General features: G+C 43.6%; 1 protein-coding gene across 1 annotated transcript in view; it reads left to right on the top strand.

Moving 5' to 3' along the window:
- Positions 1-6,008: 6,008 nt before the first annotated feature.
- apba2b (amyloid beta (A4) precursor protein-binding, family A, member 2b) overlaps positions 6,009-20,424 on the top strand; it is a 36,688-nt gene continuing 22,272 nt past the window's right edge. The window contains exons 1-2 of the mRNA XM_068321839.1: positions 6,009-6,362; positions 16,428-16,479. The gene's annotated coding sequence lies outside the window, so the exon portion shown is untranslated. The remainder of the gene's footprint in view (positions 6,363-16,427; positions 16,480-20,424) is intronic.

Here is a 20,424-nt window from a genome sequence, read left to right as displayed (position 1 = left end):
AAAAATAAGCAGATATGTGGTAATCATTTGTGTGGAGATGTCTGGGAACTGCAAACAGAAACACTCCAGCATTTCACTTTGAATGTTTAACCTATGAGGGCTCTGATCTGATTGGTTAATAAGACTTACCAGATCAGAGGCCGTATCAAGAAAGTAATCCATCCAGTCCGTAACCAATGAGCTCAGATAGGCTTAAGAGTTGATTTCCTGTCAAGTGTTGAACTCTGTCATGGTGGTTTCATGCTTTTAAGAGTAAGCAACAATCATCGGCAGCCAGACTACAAAAAAACAATGAAAAATATCAGTACAGGATTGATGATGTTCTCAAGGGAGTTGGCGGAAGAGGCAGAGCCCAAACTAAACTGAAAGCAAAGCAACTTTAAATTTTAATTAAAAGCACATTTCTCACTGTTTCCATGCTGATGGTTTAAACCAAGTGCCTTTATTTTTACTCCACTGAATACTAATGACTTGATTCCATGTCCAAACCCCAATTCTATTACATCTTTAAGATTTCACTTCATAATCCAAACTACACAGCCTAATGCAAAAAAAAAACATACAAAAAAACACAGGTTATATAGGTGATGTACAGTATTAGCATAAAACCTTGTTGAGACCTAAGTAAGTGAAGAAACGCAAAAGTTGATCTTTTATACTATTAAAAAAAACACTTTTTGTCTCATTAATCAATTTGCAAAACAACAAAAATGGGATTCAGGTGCAGCTCAGCATTGATTTCCGGTAAAGAGCAAAACGAAACCACAGCTGTGGGTTAGTGGGTGCTGTTGCACAACTAGGAAAGATCTCCAGTGAATAACGTTCACCCAAAATACTGCTGGAACTTCCATGGTTACGCAACCCAGGTTGTTACAGGACAGAATATAAGGAGTCGGAGAAATAGAACCCTCACCATCTCCTGAGGCTTTCTTCAAACTCAACAGGTCCAGCAACGTTTGAATTTAAATTCTGTTCTTAATAACATTTTGTTGTAGTACTTTTTTTTTTTCACTCAGCTTTCCCTGTTTTTGTCTTTTTTTAGACTTCTGTAACTATGAAGTTGCTCCTGACAGCAATTGTTCTGCTTTTCCTTTCGGCTTTACCCTTCAGGGGTCGCCACAGTGGAACTGCAGGACAACAGTCAGATAAGGCAATGCTGTTTGTTCACATTCCTGAATTCTCGTAAGTCAAATGTTAGTAGATTGAGAACTAACTGTATTTGCTGTTGCTTGTTTTTTATAAGTACATCATTTTGTTCATAAATAAGTACACAATAACAGGGACTTCAATTTCATTCTGTTCTCTCCAAGAGGCCCAATATTTTTTTTCCGTACCTCAACTTATGCATGCTATGAAAGGTTTTGTTGGTTTTCTGTCTGTTAAAGCGTTTTGAAATGTCTGACGACGTAATTAAGCACTATATGAGTAAAAGTTGATTGATTGATTGATTGATTGATTGATTGATTGATTGATTCATTGATTCATTGATTCATTGATTCATTGAAGGATCATCGCTCCATTCCAGTATTTTGTTTATTGAAACGCCCCCATTTACTGAAACAATTTTATGTGTTGGTTTTTATGACAATCATTACAGTAGTTTTACTCATCATCAATAAAATTCAGGCGAATTATTTATTTCTATTACGTCATCTATATTAGTGATATATATTTTCTATTTTGATTTTCCAGTGATGCCAGAGAGTTGTCACAAAACCTAATCTTCTTCTTTCGGCTTTTCCCTTCAGGGGTCTCCACAACAAATCAGTTGCCTCCATCTAACCCTGTCTTCTGCATCCTCTTCTCTCACACCAACTACCTTCATGTCCTCTTTGGTCTTCCTCTAGGCCTCCTGCCTGGCAGTTCATAACTCAGCATCCTTCTACCAATATATTCACTATCTCTCCTCTGGACATGTCCAAACCATCTCAGTCTGGCCTCTCTGACTTTATCTCCAAAACCTCTAACATGTGCTGTCCCTCTGATGAACTCATTCCTGATCCTATCCATCCTGGTCACTCCCAAGGAGAACCTCAGCATCTTCATCTCTGCTACCTCCAGCTCTGCCTCCTGTCTTTTCCTCAGTGACACTGTCTCTAGACCAAACAACATTGCTGGTCTCACCACAGTTTTGTACACGTTTCATTTCATTTTACCTGAAACTCTTCTATCACACATCACACCTGACACTTTCCTCCACCCGTTCCATCCTGCCTGTACACGCTTCTTCACCTCTTTTCCACACTCTCCATTGCCCTGGACAGTGTGGAAAAGAGTACTTAAAATTCTCCACCTTCTTGATCTCCCTGTAACATCACTCTTCCACTTGGGTCCCTCTCATTCACACACATGTACTCTGTCTTAGTGTGACTAACCTCAATTCCTCTCCTTTCTAGGACAAACCTCCACCTCTCTAGCTTCTCCCCCACCTGTTCCCTGCTCTCACTACAGATCACAATGTCATCTGCAAACATCACAGTCCATGGAGATTCCTGTCTAACCTCGTCTGTCAGCCGTCTCTGTACTTCTCTACCAATATCCTCAAAGCAAATACTGCAATACTCTGTAGTACTCTTTTTTGGCATGAAATCATACTGCTGCTCACAAATGCTCAGTACGGCCCTTCAACTACTAGCTTCAACTACTCTTTCCCATAGCTTCATTGTATGGCTCATCAGCTTTTTTCCTCTGTAGTTGCCACAACTCTGCACATCTCCCTTGTTCTTAAAAATGGGCACCAGCACACTTCTCCTCCATTCCTCAGGCATCTTCTCACTATCTAAGATCCTGTTGAACAACCCAGTCAGAAACTCTACTGCCACCTCTCCTAGACACTTCCATACCTCCACAGGTATATCATCAGGACCGACTGCCTTTCCACTCTTCATCCTCTTCAATGCCCTCCTCACTTCATCCCGACTAATCTTTGCTACTTCCTGGTCCACAACAGTCACCTCTTCTAGTCTTTGTTCTCTCTCATTTTCCTCGTTCATTACCTCTTCTTTCAGTCTTCCCATCACACTACTGGCACCTGTCAATAGACTTCCATCCCTATCCTTAATCACCCTAACCTGCTGCACGTCCTTCCCATTTGTCTCTCTGTCTTGCCAACCGGTATAGATCAGTCTCTCCCTCCTTACTGTCCAACCTAGCATACAAGTCATCATAAGCCCTTTGTTTGACCTTTGCTACCTCTACCTTCACCTTACGCTGCATCTCCCTGTACTCCTATCTACTCTCCTCAGTCCTCTCAGTGTCCCACTTCTTCTTAGCTAACCTCTTTCTCTGTATACACTCCTGTACCTCCTCATTCCACCACCAAGTCTCCTTATCTACTTTCCTTCCAGATGACAAACCAAGTACTCTCCTACCTGTCTCCCTGATCACATTAGCTGTTGTTCTCCAGTCATCTGGAAGCACCCCCTGACCACCCAGAGCCTGTCTTAACTCCCTCCTAAAAGTCATGCAACACTCTTCCTTTTTCAGCTTCCACCATTTCGTCTTCTGCTCTGTCTTTGTCCTCATCATCTTCCTCACCACCAGAATCATCCTACACACCACCATCCTATGCTGTTTGGCTACACTCTCGCCTGCCTCTACTTTGCAGTCACTGATCTCTTTCAGGTTACACCGTCTACACAAGATGTAGTCTACCTGTGTGCTCCTACCGCCACTCTTATAGGTCACCCTATGTTCCTGCCTCTTCTGGAAGAACGTATTCACTATAGCCGTTTCCATCCTTTTTGCAAAATCAACTACCATCTGTCCTTCTGCGTTCCTCTCCTGGATACCAAACCTGCCCATCACCTCCTCATCACCTCTGTTACCTGCACCAACATGTCCATTGAAGTCTGCTCCAATGACAACTCTCTCACTTCTAGGCATGCTCTGCATCACTTCATCAAAGTCCAACCAGTATTTCTCCTTCTTCTCCAGCTCACATCCTACCTGTGGAGCATACCCACAAACAACATTGAACATCACACCTTCTATTTCTAGCTTCAGTCTCATCACTCTGTCTGACACTCTTTTTACCTCCAGAACATTCCTAACAAACTCCTCCTTCAAGATAACTCCTACTCCATTTCTCTTCCCATCTACACCATGATAGAACAACTTAAACCCTGCTCCTTTCCACCTGGTCTCCTGGACACACAGTATGTCTACCTTCCTCCTCTGCATTATGTCAACCAAGTCTCTACCTTTTCCTGTCATAGTTCCAACATTCAAGGTCCCTACCTTCAGTCCTATCCTCTTGGTGTTCCTCTTCTCTCTCTTTTTACGAACACACTTTCCTCCTCTCCTTCTGCAACCAACAGTAGTCCAATTTCCACCGGCACCATGTAGGTGAACAGAACCGATGGCGGTTGTTGTTAACCCGGGCCTCAACCAATCTGGTATGGAAGTCATAGGTTTGAGTTTCATTTTTGATTTGGCAAAAGTTTTATGTCAGATGCCCTTCCTGACACAACCCTTGTATTTATCCGGGCTTGGGACCGGCACAATAAAACATTGGATTGTGCCCTGTCGTGGCTACATTGTGTCACAAAACATGTCGCGGTGTGTAAATGGTGACTCTGTGGCTGATTACTGTAGTTTGCTAACCCTTGGGGAGGCAGTGGAAAGGATTCCAACCACAATATTAACAGAAAAGCAGAGAGAAGAAGAAGAGTGTTACTAACTCCTTGAAGAAAAACCAACCATGTTTTTTCAAGATGATTACTCTATTGCTGCATTTTATACAACAGCAAGTATCAAAATAAAATGCAAAGTTGACTAACTTCTTGAGCAAAATCAAGTGCATGACTGTTAATGTGTGTTTTTGCAAACAATAAATATCAACTGATGATATGAAAACCTGTCATGTAGTCATATGATGGTTATTTGCCTGTATGTTCATGATTTATCACTAATATGTCCAGTATACACATGTCAGTAATTTTTTTATTCAGCCCCTATATGATAAGGATACCCACTAAATACATATTTGTATTTTCCAAGATTTAACAAAGCTTAAAAAATTCCCAAACTTCCAAATTTGGGAATTTGTAAGGAGAATAGCCCTTTGTAAAGAGAACTCTCTCCATGTTCAGTAGTAATAACTTATAAATAAGAACACGTCAAATCAAAATGAGTTAATCTCAATATCATTATAACGTCCTGTTTGTCCTTGGTGTTTATTCAGCTGCAATGGTATCAAACCGCCACACGGTGGCATCACGCGCATCTGACAGCTTAGTTTAAGTGTAACTCGGGTTAAAATACAAAACTGAGAAAAGGAACACGTTTCTTTCCTTAATTTCAGAAGAAATAACTGCGTTACTCTTATAAGACATGTTCTGTGGTGAAAAGGTCATGAACAAATAGCGAGGAGTGTGGATTGACGTCATCACACCTCATCACATAGAATAAGAAATACACAAAACACGCAAATAAAATATAGAAAAATGTGAGTAAATAAGCATAAATAATAAAATTCATTAGTTTCTTGTTGCGGAGGCTTGTAGCAGATTTAACGTCGAAGTCTAAAAAAAACTGATATTTATGTCAAAAATACATTCATGAAAATAGAGATCAAAACAAGATGAGTGGAGAGAAACATGAGTAAAATCTGACACGTGTAACGTGAGTAAACTCAGAAAAGACTTCAATCGGCTTTCCAACAAGTTTTATTTATTTATTTGAGTTCGATTGGACCAACAGAATCTGTTTGAACGACATGAGGCCCAGTTCGGACAGTACCATAGCATTGTGCCTGATTCAAACCCCCCCCTTTTTTTTTGCTTTAATTCGACATTGCAAAATATCTAATATAAAGTATTACATTTATAATCATATTTGGGATCAGTTTAATGGTTGTTTTCTTTTTTGTTTCTCCAAAAATCAGTCCAGCCTGACCAGAACCGGTCTGACGAGAATCACAGAACCTTCAACATTTTAAAAAAAAAGACAGAACTCTCTCTCACTGTCACATTGGGTCCAAGAGAATTCTATATTAGAAATAAGATGCGTTACATTTAGTCAGACAATAATCTCTCTCTCCGATGTAACTGTGACGTCAGCGATACCCCTCAAAGCAGCGCAGGAATTGGTCGTGGAATATGTCAGATTGTCGTTCCGGATTAAGTAACGGATTGCCCTTTGTTTGAGTGGGATCGGAGCGCGCTGCTCGGGTGGGGTACCGGCCCACTCAGACAACCGCAGTGGGTTGGTTATTGCGTTATGCTCGTTCCGGGGCTGCGGCGTCAGGCGCTGCGCTCCGTCCGCCGTCCGTCGCCAAAACGCGCTGAGTGATGCGCGACCAGCCGCCGCCGTCCGTCACGGATCGCAGAGGGACGTGAGCTCGTCGTGTGATTCTCCAGGTAAGAGTGTTTCACCGTGGGATGGAGGCGGTACAAGAAACACGGGTGGAACGCTTTTTTTTTTTTTTTTTTTTTAAATCTCAGAGGCTATAGTTCTCCCGAAGATGGATGGATGGATGGATGGACAGATAGGATGCATGGATGGATGGATGGATGGATGGATGCTGATCGGCTTGTGGATTTGTCCACAGCATCAGAGAACAGGGCGGTGCGCTTTGACCGAAAGCGTCTGCCGGACTAAAAGTCCACGTCTCCGGGGACAACTCCGACGGAACAGGAGAGCTATATTCTTGAATCCATTCATACCGAGCTGAAAACACGGTGAATCATCCACCTGCAGCCCCGTTTACGCCTTAAACATTCGCTTGTAGTGTTATTTCCACGGGCCTTTCCTGTCGCGTCAGACGCGCCAGGTTATTCTGACGACCAGGTGACCCTGACGACCCGACCGCGTCCCGTGGAAGAAGGGCCAGAACCCGGTGTGAGGACGACCTCTCCAACCCTGAAGTCCACTAGTTTCTTTCTGAATGAATGACACCGAGTTCCTCCCACGGACCCACGGTGCCAGTCCGGGACTCGGACTTGGAATCAGTGGTGCCCGTCTGGACATCCTGTTTGGAAGTTGTTTACAGCTAAACGTGTGTGTGGATGTGTGTGTCCGCTGCTGTCTGCTGTGTACCAGTGTGTGCCAGGGGGGTGCAGCTGTCAGCAGGCGTTGTGTCTGGCTGCTCATGGCGGAGGAACGAAGAGCCTTCATCCTCCTCATCCTCCGGGTTTTCTGGAAAAAACAAAGTTGTCCACAGATTGTGACGAACTTGTGCGTAAAAGGTGAATGTTTTTGTGTTGGGTTAGGTCAGGTGAAATATAAATATCCAGGCATGGTTTTCCACCATTTGACTGTTTTACACAGGATAGTAATGTTGATATTGGACAATAAAAAATCAATATTTTTAGGGATGGATGAGATTCCAATCCCAGGAAAAGGATTCCAGGATCCTGTTCGTATAAATCAATCGCTCCCACTTGTTTTGTTTTTTTATTCAGTATATTGGCTATATTAACAACCATTAAATGTTTTTTTTTTTTTTTGCTACACTACGTCTTTAGCTTCCATTGGCAGAATCTACTGAGTTCTGCTAACCTCTGCATCAACAGCTTTAATATGATAAAACAGATTTTTCTATAATTTATGTTTTCCAACAATTAAATAAAAATGGAGCTTAGATACTTTTAAAGTAATACAGTTTACCCAATAACAAATGAAACAGGGACGTCATGATGTTTAGGACTGATCCAACAACCTGAATGTGTGAGTTTTTACCGGCGAGTCGATGGAACGTGTCATTTCCTGTGACGGGTTACAAACGATGGAGAAAAGATGGAGGATGAGGCAGGAAGAGAGGCTGAACACGGTTGGTCGCCGTAGTGATGAGGGCAGATGGAGGCGAGCGATGCGTGGCTATTAGGTAAAGTAAAGGGCCCCTGGGGGGTCATGAGAGAAACCTACGAGACCTTAGAGGACACACCCGGGATGCTGACTTCCTGCTGTGGAGACGCTTACTTCTCCTTTTTCCCAGCACTGCCTCCACCTTCGTCCTCACATCCTCTACACCGTCCTCTACACCAGGGTATCACAGCTGGATCCTGCTACAGGTGTTGACCAAAGTAACCCTGCGCTATGTAACGTTCTTCCCCTGAGCTAAATTAGATCTATTTTAGAAAGAGACGCAGGAAAATTTGTGCTCGCCGTCAGTCACTGCAGGTGGTCTTCGACTATGTGATCGGGTCAGCCCTGCGGCAGCTCCAACAGATCTCCGACCAGTTTGCGGTGGATAGAACCAGCGCACTTCATGTCCGTGTCGTCGGAAACAAAATACCTCCATCAAATGGAAGAGTACTTCACAAAACACGGGGACACGAGCCACACCATGAGGCGTGAGGTTGGACGTCTGCACGGCGTTCCCGTCACGGGTGTCGGCAATGATTGTCCTACTGAGTTCTGCTGCTCATTGTCTGCTGAGGGTTTAACCCCAGATGACATCATCCTTCTGGATGCATCTCAGTTTCACAAACATCCCTGATCTTTACGGTCTTGTTAAAGTCAAACGCTGGCAAACTTGCTTGTCTTGTGAAAATAGCTGCTTTTATTTCTTTTGAACATTTAATGACCAGCAGATGGACTTTTTAATCCCGATCCGGGGTCAAAGGTCCTCCGGATGATCACTCATCTCCCCAATACTCCAGTGGTGCCATCTTTGTGGCGTTCCGGCAGCTATTCCTTCATAAAACCCTGGATAAACTTATTTAAGTCCATAAAACGTAAGAAATCAGAGCCCACAGAAGTGTTTCACCTCACAACAACTAAACATTCTTTCTATCTGTATTGCTTGTGTTTCATAATGTAATTTAAAGCGCTGCTGTAACCTAATCTATCTACAATGCATTCCCTTCTTCAGCAGCGACCACCTCAATCTTTTGCTTCGCAGCGGTCCTGCAGCTGTTTTGTTTTTCCTCTTTTTCCTCAGGGTTTCAGAAGCTAATCAAAATTACCTCTTCAACATGATAGTAAAATCATTCTTCTGTCACGGGGGGGGGGGGCTTCATTAAAACATCAAAATATCAGGTTTAACAGGACGAACGACTCACCGTTGCTTCATCAAATGATAATCGTGTTCTCATGACGAGCGTTCAAAGCTGTTTAGACAACAGCGTCTCTTTGGATTTCTGTTCTTTCTTCAAAGTGTGATGTTTGCGTTGTCTCAGTGGAGCTTCTTGTATATCACACCAGTATAAAACTAATCTACCAAAGCCTTCCTGTAGAGTGGGTGTTGACTTTCGGCTCGGGGGTATCCCGTGTCGTTGTAGTTATATACTTTAACCGGTAATGAAAAAAGGAATGACACTGGCCATACTCGTGTCTTTTATGGTTTGTGACGGTTTTGCCAGTCAGTCCTTGAGCTGTTCTGTCTTCGGGGAGAACCTGAAGAACTAGGAACGTTAACTTTACGACAGTTTCAACTGAGAAAATCCCTCCTGTGCCGCCTTCAAAGCAGGAAGTTATTCTTTCTTTCCTGATTCCCCTCTGATTTCCAGCGATGATCCTCCGTCTCACTCCTACCAGAAATCCATCTTGGTTTGAATCTCCAGCATCAAGTAAACACTTGTCTTTTTTTTTTCTTTATTCCCCTGACATTCTTCCTCGCATTATTGAATGTCAAGAAATCGATATCGAATGAGCGACCAGTTGAGGCATGGGGAGTGTTCGTCAACCACGCCGCAGGCCGGCGGGTTTTGTTGTTCGCACTTCCCTCAATGTTCAAGAGTGAACACCGGTTTGTAAAGACGAAAACCCCAACTAACAAGATCAGGATTGTCTTTACCGCTTTCGAATCATTTGTCTTTTCTTGTGCACAGGTTCATATTTCATAGTCTTTGTCTTGTTTTTGAGGATTATATAAATCCAGATGATAGAAACCTAAAAAAAAAAAAGATCCCTGCTTTGAAATCAGTAACATCTAAACAGGTCTTTGCAGAACTCATGTGAATCTAATTGAGTTCACTGCCAGCTGCTGCTTTCTAAATCCATTTATCCTGAAATTAATTATTTCTAGATGACCCGATAACAAAGAGACCTTTGTTACGAATCTAAAACAAAAACAAATAAAATTGTTCCGTCAGTCTGATTGGTATGATTTGATTAGAACTCATCTGAAAGTAACTCAAAACCAGCGTGATCCATTTGGATAGCATGTGACCAGCTACTGGCCTTTGTTGCATCTTTCTAACTTTTAAGAAACTGCGAATATATCATCTGTAAATTAAATAAGACACATTTCTTCTTTATTTGTTTATTTTTTTGTTTCCATTGTCATTGCTGGTGAAATTGTTGAATAGCAGGGCTTTGAATGACGTCATTTGAGCCATCTATCATTTCTTTTTCCGTGTGCGTCCGTAGGAGTCAACGAGGTGACGCATACAAATCATCTTACCTCTCTTTATTGCATTAGCATGCAAATGAGTCCGAATCAGTTTCAAACTCTGTGACTAAATCGGGTCACATGGGGAGCAAAGCAAAATGAGTAAGAGAGAAAGGAGGAAAGAAACTCTTCTCCCACTGAGCCGGGTGAAAAAGAACCCCATTCAGGAGCTGCATTAATCATGGGCGGCACTAAAGAATCGCTATGAGGCGGTGCCCGGAGGAGGCGAGGTCTGGTGGATGACGCCATCCTGCTTTACCTACACAGATGCTTTGTGATCGAACTCACTATTTAGCGTGTAGTAAACACTTTATTTATTTGTTAGCAGGATTACACAACAACTACTAGACAAGTTTGCTTCAAACTTTCACTGGGCATGCAACAGGGAAGAAGCCAAAACTTATGGAATTCAGGCCCAAGATTTTCTTTTCAAACATTTTTAAAATTGTGGGATGTTTTTTAGTTTTTGTCGACTATGCATGAATGACATGATGGATTCAGACATCTTTGATTATTTTCTCAGTCTTTTATCGGTAGGCTATTTTCTTGTGTGGACAGTTTGATCAAGACAAGTCAAGGACTTTAAAGATTAATCCAACCAAATCAGATTGTAGCTGAAATTAAAATTTCATGTACCTGTACATCGCACCCTCGTTCTTTGCAGTTAATGTGTTCCAGGAACCACACGCGATTAATGAATTCCGCGATAGAGCAACAAACTATTTATATTATTATTTACGGTAATTTAAATGTTTATGAACCCTCCCCATACTGATATTAAACCACCTTCTATCTTTTCCCACACTCTCATCGACTGTTTAAAGCACTTTTGTGTCTCACTGAAGTCCGAAAGTCACGGTACAAGCGCACTTCCGGATGCCGTCAACAAATAGAATGTGCGTACGGTATCACGTGACTACCTACCAAAAATCCACGATGAGGTGAAGTCGCGATCTTTGATGCGCGAATGCGCAAGGGCACACTGTACATTCAAAAGTTCCTGAGCTAAATCTGGAATAAAACAATTGTTTTCTCTCTTTCTCATCCTTCTTTCTCTCTTTTTTGTCCAAGAACTATTATGAATATTGTAAAAGGACCAATCTTTGCATTCTAGAACCTTCTTCAAAAATTTGCACGTTCTACTTGTAATTTCCAGTAAAATCTACAGCTGTAACCATCTGTCCACACTTTTATATAAAGCACTTAGTTATTGTATTATTAATGTCACAATCCCAGAAGAAAAGAAAAGCAAAGACATACAGAGAATAAAAATGTGGTCTTTGTAGTGTCATTGGATTTTATATTCTGTGTGTTGTGTGTGTGTGTGTGTGTGTGTGTGTGTGTGTGTGTGTACTTATTTTTTATAACCCTCCTGGTGTTTGTGGAGGCTATAAAATGATTCGTCTCTGGCGGAACGCTATCGCTTATGCCATTACTCAGGCTTAAGACGATACGCCAAGCCAACTCATTAGCTTCCACATTTAGTTGAGCAGCAACACGACATTAGCATTTAGATGTGCAGAAAGCCTCACCTGCTGCTGTCATAGCTGGGTTGTGGAAACCGAGTCACACCTGGAGAATGTCTTTTGTCACCGGTGAGTGATTTCTGCCATTGGCAGTAAATGCTCCTCTATCTAAATGTGCAGCATGCCGCCGTTCAAGCATGACAAACGTGAAGAAGCCTGAAGCCTGAATTGCTTTGGAGCACCAGCCGAACTCTGTATATGTACTGTATGTCATCATTTATTGATTGACATCGCAGAGGATTGCTCATCATTTGTGTGATGAAAGACAACAATGACGCGGATAATTTATCCCCAGCGCGAGATGTGATCAAAGGGAAGCGAAGGGAAAGACGATGCTGTCGGGACGGATACAAGTAGAAAGGAAAGAAACGAGGGAGTAGACCACAGAAAATAAACATGAATTTATCTTAAAGGAGATTGATAAAGTGGACTGCTAGTAATCGGTGTTGTGTTTTCATCGGTAATGAAGACACACAAGACAGCGTAAAGAATTCGTCACATAGTACATTTAAGGTTATAGGGAACATTGGGAAGAGTCCCTTTATCAGGATTCGCACCCAATTTTAAAGGGTTGTATTCTTGATAAATCTAAATAAACGCAGCTCTGTAGGTTGTAAATTAATCTTGCTGACAATCCAACAAACAAACATGAGCATAAACATCTTTAACAGATGTAAGGTGGATGAAGATGAAGGTAAAGGTAGTTAGAACCTTCCAAAAGACCAGAATAGTTGGGTGGATGGGTTGTGAGGTTTTAGGATGTTGGAGACCTGCAGTATAGGAGAGAAAGATGGACGTGCTGTGCATCGTTGATCCTAGCCAGACAGTTTTGTCCATAACTTCATCATCTGTACAAGACATGAATTTGTGATCTGCAGGCTATCGGGTCGCAGCCATTCCATCTCTGTTGCTGTTGTTTGCCTTGCTAACCCAGCTAATTCAACAGGGGGATTCATTAGCCTGTTGCTAAGTGCAATTTCGGAGTTGAACTTGGGACTTCTTTCTATGTCGTGTCCTTCGTTGAATGTTTTGCGGACTCCACTTGTGTCAAAAGTCACCATAAGTTGCAATTACCAGGAAAAGTGAGGAGGTGATGTTGGATTGCTTCTGCCATCAGTAGAAGTCTGGACTGATGGAAGGATGGTAAGGAGTAAACATTGATGTCAGCGGGGACGCCAAAGCTGTGGAAGCATCAGACCTGGTTTCAGGGGAAGTTTTGGAACATACTGCTCAGTGATTGGTGACCCTCGTTGAAGAGGATGTGCTACTCAACCACAGAGCGTCAGAAAAAAATGAATAACTCTTGCCTGACAGAGAAGGTGAAAGTGAGTCTCTTCTCAGTCTGTGAATTTGAAGAAACGTCAATCGTGACTTCCTTCAGGAATGACTCTTTTACTTATCTCACAGCCAAAACTCTTATGTCGGTGTGTTAAAACCAAGTTAGGCACGTCTTAGCAGATGATGCGTGACATAATTAATCAGCACTTTGGTCGACTGCGGTTGTGGTAAAATGCTCAACAAATAAAGTTTGGATTGGATAATTAAAATGTGTAGAACTTCTCTACTTCATTTCATTTTGTGTTTGCCAGTAAATCCCAGGACTAGACATCCCCAGACGGTTCACTGCATTAAGCAAATTTCAGAAGCTCTGCGAGTAAGAGTTGCTCCCCGGATCTTATTCGTATTCAGGAGGCATTTTAAAGAGGTCAGATGAGAGGTTCCACGTGTCAGCAAAAAAACTCAGAAACCGTCTGTTGGATTGGTGCTACACGCTGAATTGGAGGCTTTTCTGGTGACCTCTCGACCTCGAGCGATTTGAAGCTAGCTGAGGCATGCTAATGACAGCGCTAACAGCCCTCTCTGTGAGGTTAATGGATAACAGATTTGGAAGTAACACAAGAACTTGTGTTTTCATTAGATGCAACACACATTATGCTTTGATTAACTGATTAAATCTGAAGTGGAATATAGTTTAACCCACAACCGAGCTAGCCTTCTCTCTAAACCCAATCGCCCCAACCCAACCTCAACGCCACTATTAATAGTTCAATGATGCAATGTGCTCATCAAGAAAGACAAATCAATGTCACATCAAACTTTTTGTGCTGCTTAAGATATTGCACGTATCTGAAATGTACTGCATGTACACTAGAGAAAAGAAAGATATTACGGTGTCATGCAGCCCTGTTTAGATGCAGTAACTCAGCAAAGACAGCTTATTGCTGTGGGACAGCATGGCGACGAGCGCCCTTGTAAAATGTCGACAGGGTGTAAAAAGCCGAAGAACAGCTTATGCAGGGTTTTACAGGGAACGCTGCATGAAAAGAGGAAGGAGTGCAAACAAGACTGTTGTGTATTCATTCACGTGCACACACAGAGCGATGCCTGCAAACCGCTGTCTGGACTGCTTTCATGTACCTCGTCATCATTGCATCCGTTTGTATTCATCAGCTGCTTGACGGGTGAGGTTTCCACAGCCCATCGCTCCCATTTCCTTAAACATATACAGGAAGTGAGGCGGATAAAATTTCTTAGATGCTTCTCTGTAATCCACTGGTTTTTTTTGTTTGTTTTTTTGCCTTAAAAATAAAGTGTTCCCTTTTAGACTGCAGATCATTACGCTAGCCAGGCATATTATCATCATCTTCTGCCACTGCATGTGGGGGCTGATGTGTCCTGAGGGGGGAATTCTGTAGTGCTAGTGGGAGGGTTAAGTGTTTCAGTTTTTGCTGTGAAATACAGTGTGCCCTTGTTCCTCGCGGTTAATGCGTTCCGGCAATCACATGCGAATAACGAATTCTGCGATAGAGCGACAAACTGTTATGTTATTATTTACGGTAATTTAAACATTTATGAACCCTCCCCATACTGATATTAAACCACCTTCTATCTGTATTTCCTTTTCCTACACTCTTATCCACTGTTTGAAACACTGTTTTAGTCCCACGGAAGTCCGAGACTCTCGGAACGTAGCGCACTTCTGGATGCCGTCAGCCAATAGAATGCGTGTACGGTGTCACGTGACTACCTACCGAAAATCCACGATGAGGTGGAGATTTGAGCGTTGATGCGCGAATGGGCGAAGGCGCACTGCATATGCTTTGAATTTAGTTCTATTTAATTGAAACCCCTTGTCTAATTTCTTGTTGAGATTTCTCGCAACAACAAGAAGCAGCAATATCATGACGGAGAACTAGAGATGAATGCGTTTAGGTTGAGTCTGAAAATGCAGAATTGTGTCACGATGCTCTTATCCAGGATCAGTCATCTGTAAAAGCTTATTAGTGTTGGTTGTAAATGGAATGAGCTGATTGTTTCCTCCCAGTGTTTCGCTGCAGTGTGCTGCAGTGTGTGTTGGACCCGTGGGACCTCTGCAGGCCTCACAGCCGTATGCAAAAAGAGGGAGGGGAGTCCTGGTGAACTACAGCAGTGGTTAGCCTGGGGGGGCGGGGGGTTGAGGCGAGAGGATGAGAAGTAGTCTAATGCTGTATTATTGATAAGGTTGGGTTTTAATTTAATTCTGGTATAAAAGTGTTGCAGCAGAGGGAGGGTTGCCCCCAGCTGCAGGATTCAGCCTACAGGTGTTGGTGGGGGTGATGGGACCTTTGGGGGGTATTTTTCCTCCCCGGAGGTTTTTCTCTTCCTATCGCACTCGGACATCAGAGGCAAAGCTGGCTGCTTCTTCCCGTCTGGTAAACTTAATATTCCCTGGGGTGAACGGGTCAGGTATCTGGACCGCTGGCGGTGTAAAAACACATTCAGTTGTCGCCCCACCCCCCTATGTTTGTCCTGATAAGGCGCCTCGTCTCTGCGTTCATCTTGAAATGAGTTCTTACCTTAAAGCCGTGGCTTTGACCGCCTCTCACTTTGATCAGAAATCATTGCACAGCTAAGCGGAAGGGAAAGCTTTTGCTTTTTAGCACATCGCTGCTGCTGAGTTTCCTCACTTCATTTTACCCTGCCTGTTTTTCTAACCCTAACTGCGCTCCCACACCCCCCCACACCCCAAAACCATCGCCATTCTGTAATATAGTTGGTGTAATAATGACAGCGACAGTGTGTGTGTGTGTTTTCTGGTTGATGTGATCCAACTGCTGAGCAGAATGAGATGTGACATGTGGCCGATGTTGGCAGATGGTGAAGCCCTCCTGTCACAGTTTAGGAGAACTCAGCTGAGCTGATGCAAGATGAACTTGTTGGAAATCCTGTCCTCAAACCACATAAAGAAAAAGAGCAGTGGAAAGGTCTTCGTTGAGAAAAATAAGAGCTAAATTTTGCATTAGATTGGTTGGAAATTCAAGGTTTTGTTTCAATTTCTGTTGGCTTTTTTTTTTTTTAGGGGCCATTTAAAATTTTTGAGGGGAGGATCTGGATGTTTTTCTTTAAAAGATAAGTGAAACAACTGCTAACTCTTACCCTCACTTATTTTTTATCAACCCATCATCTTCTTATCACCATGACGATGAAGATCCCGGCAGGAAGAGGAGGTGGAGGAGGCTGATGCTTTGTTTTTTTTTCACTCTGGTTTGCGGTTCTTGACATTCTCTCCTCTGGCGTTTCAGGTCGTCGCCTGGAGCCAAGAAGTGGAGCTGCCCTGCCGACCTACGGATACCAGTGAGTTAGCCCTACTGCTCATCTACAGGTCACAACAAACTGAGGGGTTCTGATGACGTTCCAAACCCAACACAACATGAATGATAGGAGGACCACAGGTTGTGTGTTCCACCTGTTCCCGGCCTGAGGAGCACACACTCGTAGCAACCCGGGGTCCCCGGGGGGCCACTTACCTCGCATTGCTGTCTGTTGAGTCATCCCACTAGAAGCAAACAATGAAGGGTGGTGGGGGGAGGGGAGGGGGGCGACTAGAAACAGGGATGTAAAAAACGAAAATGGAAAAAATGTATTCATATTATCCCGCACCTGTGTGTGTGTGTGTGTGTGTGTGTGTGTGTGTTGCCTCCTACAACTCTTGCTGGGGGGGGTTATGCAATCACACACATTTGTTTGTTTGCCTTCTTTGCATTTTGGGCGAGAGGAGTCCCACTTTTTTGGGTTTGGATGAAGATCTCGAGATTCACACTTTCCCCGCGGTGACGTCACGTGACACTTGGCGCCATGGCTACGACTGAGGGTGGTAGCCGAGGCGTTAATCAAAGCTAACGATGACTGACATAAATAACTGCATCCCATATTACCTGGGAAGTGACTGATTTTCTTTTTTTTAATTTTGCCAGAATGTCATGATTTTTAAAAAAATCTCCTGATTTGGGAGGGAGGACAGGGCCTGAAACATTCTGTACAGGGGTGGAGGAAATAAAAAACCACAGCTGAGCCTCCCCTCATCACTTATTGATACCCCTCCTAGAATATTCATCCCCCCTGGTACGGTTCCATTCTCCAAGACAGAGAGAAATTAATAGACTCTGCATCATTCTGATCATTCGGCATCATTCTGATCGGAAGCCAACGCGATGATTATTGTCCATCATGAGCCAACGCCTTCCTTCCGTTCCACGCGTCTGCTGAATGAATGTTTGTCCTCATCATTTAGAACCATCTGTCAGAACCAGAGGTAGAGAGAGAGACGGGGACAAATCGCCCGACTCCAGAAGTGGAACACGATCAAACCAGACCGTCACACATCTGACCCGTTAGGATCCGCGAGGAGAACTTTAGTGACCAGTTTTCGAGGCAAATGCGTTTGGAATTGGATTTTCATCCAGTGGAGGAGGAGTGTTTGCTCACACTCTGCTGCGCTCTAGTTATTCTGATTAAATCCTTCCAGGCTGGAGGAAAGGACAAAGAATCTGCCAGTCACACAACTTTTTTTATTATTATTTATTACAAAGCATCCATGGGGGTCTGTGACGTCATGCTGTGAACGCTCTAATGATTAATCCCTGAGTAATGATGGAATCTGACGCCACATTATGAAGTCAGTCACATCTGTCATCACGTACGCCGCTGATGGCGTGATGAGTCGCCTCTTCCTCTTTCCTCCTCTCTTTGCAGTAGTATTTTGGGTTCATGTGAGCTGTATTCTGTGCATGCCTCTGCCTCGCATCGTAATACAGCTTGAAAATGAGTCTGTCATTTAGTGGAATTTACGCAAAACAGATACGGTTGTGGAAAATTGCTCTGCCAGATGCTGCAGCTCACCCAGAAATATTCTGAATGAGCCTTTTCAACCTGCAGAGACAAGTCTGCTGGAAATATTTTATGATGATCGACTTCAAATGTGTCCAAAAAAAAAACAAAAAAAACTTCTTGTGCCTTAATTAGACTGTAATCCAGTGATGAAGCAAAACACGGGGATGCTGAAGTAAAACAAGGAGGGGATTGTTATCAGATATTAGCACAGTGTTAGCGTAGCATAGACGTTAACCACACGGGATGTAAAGACGGCTTCACCGGCTGATTAACTCCTGCAGGAGGAGAAGAGAAGGTCAAATCCTGAATATCGAGCTGAGAGCTGCAGCAATCGAGCATCGGACTCAGACAAACATCCAGCTGAAAGCCTTTCTACCCACAAGGCCGCGGCACTGCCTCTTAACAGCAGGGCTAAATGAAGGTTAAAGGTCGGCAGATTGTTTTTTAGAGCAGAGACCGGAATCAGTGACGTAAGGGGATTCAAACAAGAGATGCAATAATCCAGATTTCTGCCGTCATGGGGATCAGCGCTGCCGTTATCTGTGTTTGGTCAGTTTGGACTCGTTGGACAATTTTGTGACTTTTGCCCTTCGGAAGGTCACACAACGGCGAGACTTGATAGTTGATTATAGAATAAATGAAACGCAGCTTATTTCATGTTAATGTGTTATCTTCTGATTTGAAGGGATTTACACTGAGATAGAAAACAAAAAAGGAAAGAGAAGACGTGTCTCTGTAAAGACAACCGTGATTAGGACCGCGCTTCAATTCCTTCCTGTTTGTCTTGGTATTCGCTCTCTAAACCCGGACAAACAGAAAAGACGCGACGTGACGACTAAACTAATCCAAACAGGTACGTGTTGTCCCTCATCGTCTGCTGGCAACGCTCCTCAGAGGACCCGGATGCTGCGTTGCTGCGTGGCACAGTTTCCGCCGAGAGAGATTTCCCCAAAGAAATCTAGGCTTAGCAATCTGCAATCTTAAAATAGCTTTGAATCATGCATTATTACATGGCAGGCGTGCCTCGTCTGTCAAGCCGCTCTCGCTGCTGTGATTATTTTCTCCTTGTTTTCTGCAACCTTCCACATCCGAATAGATTCCCCGATCTCATTAGCATAGCTTTATAGTCGATGCGAGGCGACTCGCAGATGGCTTTTCCGGCGCCGACAAGTAAACGCACTTAAAAAACGACTGTCGAGATTACGCAACAGATATGAACACATATTGTTTCTGAACTTTGATTGTACGAGGGGAGTTGCCAGGGAAACTGATTTCAATCTTCCGGCGTTGCCCTTGGGGTCAGTAAAGCATAAAGGATTGTGGGAGGTGTGACACCCTCCTCCCCTCCCCCCTCAACCTGCCACTCCCTTAGGAGGATTGATGTGACAATTTTGCATGAATGCACGCATCACGATCAGGCCGTCGGACGCAAACAAACTGTTTGAGCGACCACAGGGCCGACAATAAACACACAGCCACACACAGATGTTGACGCGCGGGAGCCTCCAAATCGAAACCTGTCGTCTTTTTGTTCCCGTCTGAAAATAATGCTGCTCCTCTGTGTGGTCAAGCGGTTGCCGTTGGTGTGATTGATCCTCAGCTTGTCAACGGCCGGCAGCGATACTCCATCCAAACAAAAAAACCGAAGATGAGCGGCGTCCACGCTCAAGATGTGAGCAGGTCAGGCCTGAAAATGGCAGCGCCAAAAAAACAAAGTAAAGCCTTCAAATTTGTTTTCCAGGGGTAAACGTCGACGCTCCGCCTTAAATTTGCACTCTGCATCTGGATGTTTTTCAGTCAGAATGTAGACGATGTGAAAATGGGGCTACGTCGAGTTTTCCCATTGTGGAATTAGATAGGTACCCCCCTTCCCCCCGGGGGTGGGGGGTTTGTTTGATTTACTGAACCACAAAGTTATTTCATGTGCCTGCCACCAAACTACATTAGTGGACCCGGCTGTTACCACTCAGCCAGACCGTCTCTCAAAGAGATAAGGATGCATTTCCTGTCTCAATATTTCTCGTTCTGCTCTGCCGCTGAACACAATGGCCATCACCACATCCAATGAATATTATTAGCATCTCCTCGGGAGTCGACGTCGAGGAGAGCTTGGTAGGAGCAGTGGTGCAATAGTCTGACGTCTGAAGAACATAGACAACTGTGTGTAGCGTCCGGTCCGAACGCGTTCATGAAGCAGTCTTCAAACATCCAGTATAACCAGTAAGAATGAGGATCAGAGGCTTGGCATGAGAACATTTTCAGGAAGAAACAGGAAAGATGTCAGATGAAGCAGGACGCCTGTCTCATCTTCATCGCCCTCTCCCAGGGGTGGGCAATTAATTTGCGCAAGGGGGCCACATTAGAAACCTGAATAAAACCTGATAATCGAAAGAATGAAACACCCTGTAA

This window comes from Antennarius striatus, chromosome 1, assembly GCF_040054535.1.
Source record: "Antennarius striatus isolate MH-2024 chromosome 1, ASM4005453v1, whole genome shotgun sequence".
Classification (NCBI taxonomy): domain Eukaryota; kingdom Metazoa; phylum Chordata; class Actinopteri; order Lophiiformes; family Antennariidae; genus Antennarius; species Antennarius striatus.
Note: the sequence above shows the minus strand (reverse complement) of the source record. Positions and strands in the feature narration are given on the sequence as shown.